Source organism: Pinus tabuliformis, chromosome J (assembly GCF_031772625.1).
Source record: "Pinus tabuliformis cultivar Carrire ecotype Pingquan chromosome J, CPIR1, whole genome shotgun sequence".
In the NCBI taxonomy this organism is placed as follows: Eukaryota; Viridiplantae; Streptophyta; class Pinopsida; order Pinales; family Pinaceae; genus Pinus; species Pinus tabuliformis.
The window spans coordinates 890872763-890878924 of NC_142295.1; positions in this window are offsets into that span (position 1 = coordinate 890872763).

The following is a 6162-nucleotide window of genomic DNA, read 5'->3' on the forward strand; positions in this document are numbered from 1 at the left end:
CTCTTTGTTAAAATATAAACTATTTTATCTCCCTCAACTGTAGTATAAAGATAGAGGACTTGTGTCTCAAAAAACAGATTTTTGTAAAATTTGCATCCATTTGATAGACTTGCTAAAAAACATTGAATGTAATCGTTTTTGTAATATAATGCAAAGTTTTCACTATTTAGAATTAATCTATTTTCCTAATCTTTTCTGCAAGGAAGTTTGACTTCAATAGTTCAGGCCCACTCCTAGATGAAGCGTTGTCTTCACTTGTATTATTAAGTTCGTATTTTATCTTCTTTCATTGATCACTTATCTTCTAGATTAATTGTAAATCATGTGCTTCCCTTGAGTAAAGATAATATTTATACTCTTGATATAGATTTGTAGATATTGTTCCTTTAGAAGTTGATTTATAATTGTTGTTGCTTTATTGTCTTTTCCTAGAGGTTATCTCTAAATTGTTGGTGCTTTAATACAAGTTTTTCTTTTCCTTTTACTATTTCTTCCTTTTTGTTTCATGAATATGGTTTTCCATTGTTGTTCCTTTAATTTCACAACTGTTGTTTCCTATGTAGTATCTTAGCATTCTATAGATTTTCTTGTTGTTTTGTTTTAAGGAGTGATCAACATTTAATGCCTTTGAGTGATTTTTAGAGAATGCAACTTTCCTGAAAGATAGATCGCTTAGATGCATGCTTCAAGTTAGGAATTGATTCTTTCATTCTAGTTAATTTTCTTGTTGTTAGATAATTAGTTAGCATTAGTTTTAGAACCATCTCTTGCATATACTTTCCAGACAACCTTGAAATAACCAGACGAATCCTCGAGTTGATAATTTAATATGTGGTAGTTAGTTGATTCTTTAGAACAATTAACTGGCCCAACACTTATTCTAGTCAAAAGGAGATATATATTTAATTTTCTAATATGTACCCTATTACATTGGTTCTTGGATATCATATTTCAATCATTATAACTTGAACTTTAATCGTTTTGGGGAAATTTCATCAATTTTAGTCTAGCTTCATCTCCCCCATTTGCAACTATTTTTTTAGGACATATCTGTAAACATAGGGCATTAGGAATAACTTGGGGAATTTCATAAAATTATGAAAACTAAAGGGATACTTAGTATACTTGTCTTCAGTCTCCTAGGTTCCATCCTTTTTTAGTTAGGGAATAATGTTTTTCATTAAGAGGTGGACTACAAATAGTTTCCCTTTAAATGTAATTTGTGTTTGTTAGGCAAGAATTTTACTAAGTACTACTTGTAATTTTATCCTCATCTACAATTGCATCCTCAATAATCCTCCTCCGTCCCTCTTGTACGATTAAATAACTACACTCTAGATAACTAGAAATAATTCAAGCATGTGATTGATAGAAACAGAAAATGGGCTACCCAATTAAAGAAGAAAACGATTTCAGGTAATCAATACCCCCAATGCCAATTGATTTAAAGTTCAAATAGGTCTCCTATCCTTCAAAAATATTGGTGAAAGAATAAACAATTAGAGTGTTGTTTATGTCCCTAAGGTAGCCTAATGGAAAGAAAAATTGCACAAAACCCAAGCTATGATCCGTAAGGGAATAAGGAAAGAAAGCTAACTATTGAAAAACATAATCAAAGCAATAAAACTAATCTACAACTTATCATGGCAGTGGAAAAAGAGGACTACAAATAAATTAAAGAAGATTAGTATTTCACATTTGACTTAGCTCTAGGTATCAAGAACACACTCTTTATCCATAGGAAAATAGTTGGCAAAGGCTTCTTATGAAACCTCCTTCAAACTCTTAAATGATATAGAAACATCATTTCTAAGAGTTTAAGTAGGTTGTGCTTTTATCTATTACTTAGTAATTAATTTGTAGGGAATTATTCATAGCTCACTAGAAAAGAGAGGAAGTTACCGAGGAGAGGAAATTGTAATAGCTAGGTTCGACCTTCTTTATAAGGGAAGAAGAATTGATTTGACAAAATTAGGTGCAATATATATAATACTATTGTTTTTATAATTAAAATTTTGAATAGTTGATTTCAATATATATATATATATATATATATATATATATATATATATATATATAGATATATGGAAAAAAAAGACATGAAATATCTCGTAAAATAAAACATTTTTAAAATTAGAAATATATATATATATATATATATATATTTATATTTATATTTATATTTATATATAAATATATATAGAATATTTCAATAAAAATATTATAAATATATATAAATTTCTTATAACTATTGAAAAAATCATTTTTAATGGATAAATATAGTCTTTACCAAAATAAGATTATAACAATTGGTTTTTCTTTAGCCGTTCTTAGTTTCTCTTTAAAATAAATTAAAAATATTATTGTAACCTTCTTAAAATATAATGCCAAGTGTATTGAAAACTACTTGCCACTTTTCTATTTCAATATATATGCGACATTCATATATAATTTATTTATGTCTAATTAAAAATCTTCCATCATCAATATATTCAATCTTTTATGTGCATTGAATGACAAAAAGGATGCATGCAAAGTCAGTGCTAATAATACACTCTTGCGATAGATAAAATTTTCTTTTCTTTCTCTAGAGAAATCAAATTTGATGCAATATTTATTTTAGAAGGATAGAAGCCAAGTTGTTTGACTAAAATAATGATGGAAGACATTAGGGAATCCATTGATTTGGTGAGCAAGAATTTAAATAATCACAGCACAACTAGCAACTAATATGCAATACTAAGTAATAGCCCTACATCATGGTAATTATAAATAAATAATTTTTAATCGTACTCAAACAGATAAGTATATATATATATATATATATATTCTTCAATTTCTTGCAGGTGAGATAGCTACGTATGCGGGGACTGTATGCGTGATTGGACACAACTTTTAGTCTTTCAGTGTCTCTCGCATTGGTTGAGCATGCTATTGATTCAAGATGATAACACCGATTTCATATATATCTTTGTAATCTTATTTCATAATTTTCAATATTCTCGACCGGGTTTCAATTGTAGTGCAGAAGACCCACTAGAGATACATATGATGCATAGGTCTGATGACAACCAACCAACTACTACTGGAATTTTATGTATGGAAGACATGATAAGTACGTTGGAGAGGCATTGATGATGCTCTTTTTAATTATATTAATTTAACACCGTACATAGAGCCAAATCAAATAGCATTTCTTATTACGATTTACATTAACATAAGGCAAAATCAAATATATTTTAAAATTTATAAATTAAAAATAAATTATTTTCAAAGTATAAAATATTTTATTATCTTGTAAAATTTCTTTCTCTTTTAAAATTGTTATAAAGAAATCCATAATGTTAAAACAATAATATAACTAGCCATGTATCACATGTTTCAAAGGAAGTGGGCTGAGAGTGGAGGAAAGAATAACATAAAAGATAGAAATAATTTTTTTATGCAATTTTATTTATTTACCAGCATTTTCGTCAGAAAAACATTTGTTTTCATGTTTCCCATCACATCACTCACAATTAGAAAAAAAGAACATCCATCCCATTAAATAATGGAAGTAGTGACAACCATTTGCAATGATTTCTTAATTACGAATCTTGAAGATAAGCTTGATGGCAATATAGCAGTCTCAACAAACATTCATAATGATTGTGAAACTTGTTCCTGATATTTCATTGAGAAGCCCAAAAGGCAATGACCAACCTTCCATTAGATTGCATAGAAAATATTATTTCTGCTTTCTGCTAGGTGTAATGTAGCACAAATTTTGTATGAGGGACATACCCTGCTTTCTTCATTTGATGAATTAGTTCCACCAATTTTGCATATATTTTCTCTGTTTCTGGATGTGATCTATCTGGTGTGCTGAATGTATGCACCTCATTCTTAATATCGATCCAGCTGTGTCCCATTTCCTTCTTCACCCCTTTGTCTTTCATCACCTTTCTAATATTGGCTTTATCATCCCATCAATCTTGGCATTATCATCCCATCTACTAGCGCCAACATAGATGTTGGACAACTGCACATATGGTCCACTTCGATGTGGCTCCAATTCCAGAAGATGATCTGTTGCATGTTTTTCTAGCTCCAGGTTGGCATGGATTCTACAAGCAGCAAGTAAACTTTCCCAGACTAAAAGAACTAGTCTTAAATGGATTTTCATTAATAAAGTTTAGTGCTTTATCGAAGAGACCAACCTGACTCAGAAGGTCAACCATGCAGCTTTCGTGCTTCTCTCTTGGTGTGATGCCATCACCTTAACTCATGGATTTAAAGTATTTACATCCTTCATCCACTAGGCCTGCATGGTTGCAAGAAAAAATGACACCCACAAAGAGAAAGGTATGCCCCCATGGTTTGTTGGTAGAAGCATTGTTAAATTTTGGGACAAGTTCAAGATTTAGATCTCTTACTATCATGTTAAAGTGGGTTTTTTCTTCATCAATGTGATGATGGGACTCATAGACCCCCAAAAATTAAAATATTTACATCCTTCATCCACTAGGCCTACATGGCTACAAGCATAAATGACACCCACGAAGAGAAACGTATGCCCCCATGGTTTGTTGGTAGAAGCATTGTTAAATTTTGGGACAAGCTCAAGATTTAGATCTCTTACTATCATGTTAAAGTGGGTTTTTTCTTCATCAATGTGATGATGGGACTCATAGACCCCCAAAAATTAATAAAAAAAATTTGGGACAAGCTCAAGATTTAGAGCTCTTACTATCATGTTAAAGTGGGTTTTTTCTTCATCAATGTGATGATCGGACGCATAGACCCCCAAAAATTAATAAAAAACGAATATCTCCATAATCCTAGTTTAGCACAAGGTAAGCTAACAAGTGAAAAGATCCAAAATGCACCACTAACCAAAACTCACCCTCAACTTCCATGAAACATGCAACTCCACTAATAACAACACTTTAAACATAAAATCAAGATTATGTAATGCAAAGTTATACAACCTATTTTTCAAAGATGACTTGGTGAGCAAGTTTTGCTTGTGCAATGTGGCATATCTCAAATTACCATTCAATTAGAGACACTGAATCATGGGGAAAATGTAATACATTGCATCCAGTGTTCTTGGATGATCCCACAATAAGGCTAGAGGAGGAAGTGTTGGTGGAAAGAAGATCATGGTTTGTGTACTGTGCAAAATAATTCACTTGCAAAAATAACACGACTACCATCAACAATGCAAAATTCTTTGGATTTTGCAACCATTATTTCCCTGTGACCTTCAAAACCACCCACTTGATTTACCCAACAAAATGCACTTTAATACCATCCTTAAGACCATGAAAATGCTCCATCGGTGCTAGAGTTGGCATATATCATGATATCCCATCTCTTTCATTGGCTATTTTTGAAATGTTACAGAAGGCGAAACACGAAGAATCGACGAAGCTAGCTTCAAAAAGCTTGGTGGGTCATCGTGCAGTTTTGTTGCTCAAGATACAAATCCCCATATCAATAGTGCCAAATTATTCAGATTTCACAACCATTCTTTCCTCGCATCCTTCAAATCTGCCCAGCGCATTTCCCCAACAAAAGGCACTTTAACACCATCCTGGAAACCATGGAAAGGCTCTACCAGTGTTGCAGTTAGGTGCGGATCACAATATCCCATCTCTTTCATTGGCTACTTTTTGAAATGTTGCAAAAAGAAAAACATGAAGAATTTTCGAAGCTATATTTCAAAAGGCTAGTCAGCTATCCGAAAGTTTTGCTGCTCAAGATATGAAACCCTATCTAAACTTAGCGACCCTAAAACAAAAAATATTAGCTAGGTATTTCACTTTTGGCCATGACACACAACCTCTCAATTCGTTGCACCCAACGACTGAACATACTTCACATCAAAGGAAAAAAATCAAGTAATTGATTGACAATTGGAGGAGTTGGTGGTGGGATCCAATGACCGAAAATATTTCAATCGTTTAGCAATCAATCAAATGGTTTTGAAGAATGCAGAGTGATAATTGAGGAGTTCTTCCCAAAGGGAAATTCCTTACAGTGTAAATATGGAAAAATTCTAAATTAAAACTTAGAATATAAAATCAAAATTTTCATCTTCTTTAATTATTTGTTCTTTTTTTTTTAAATTCTATTTTCATTCAAATTTTTAATTTACATATACTTTAATGAAAATTT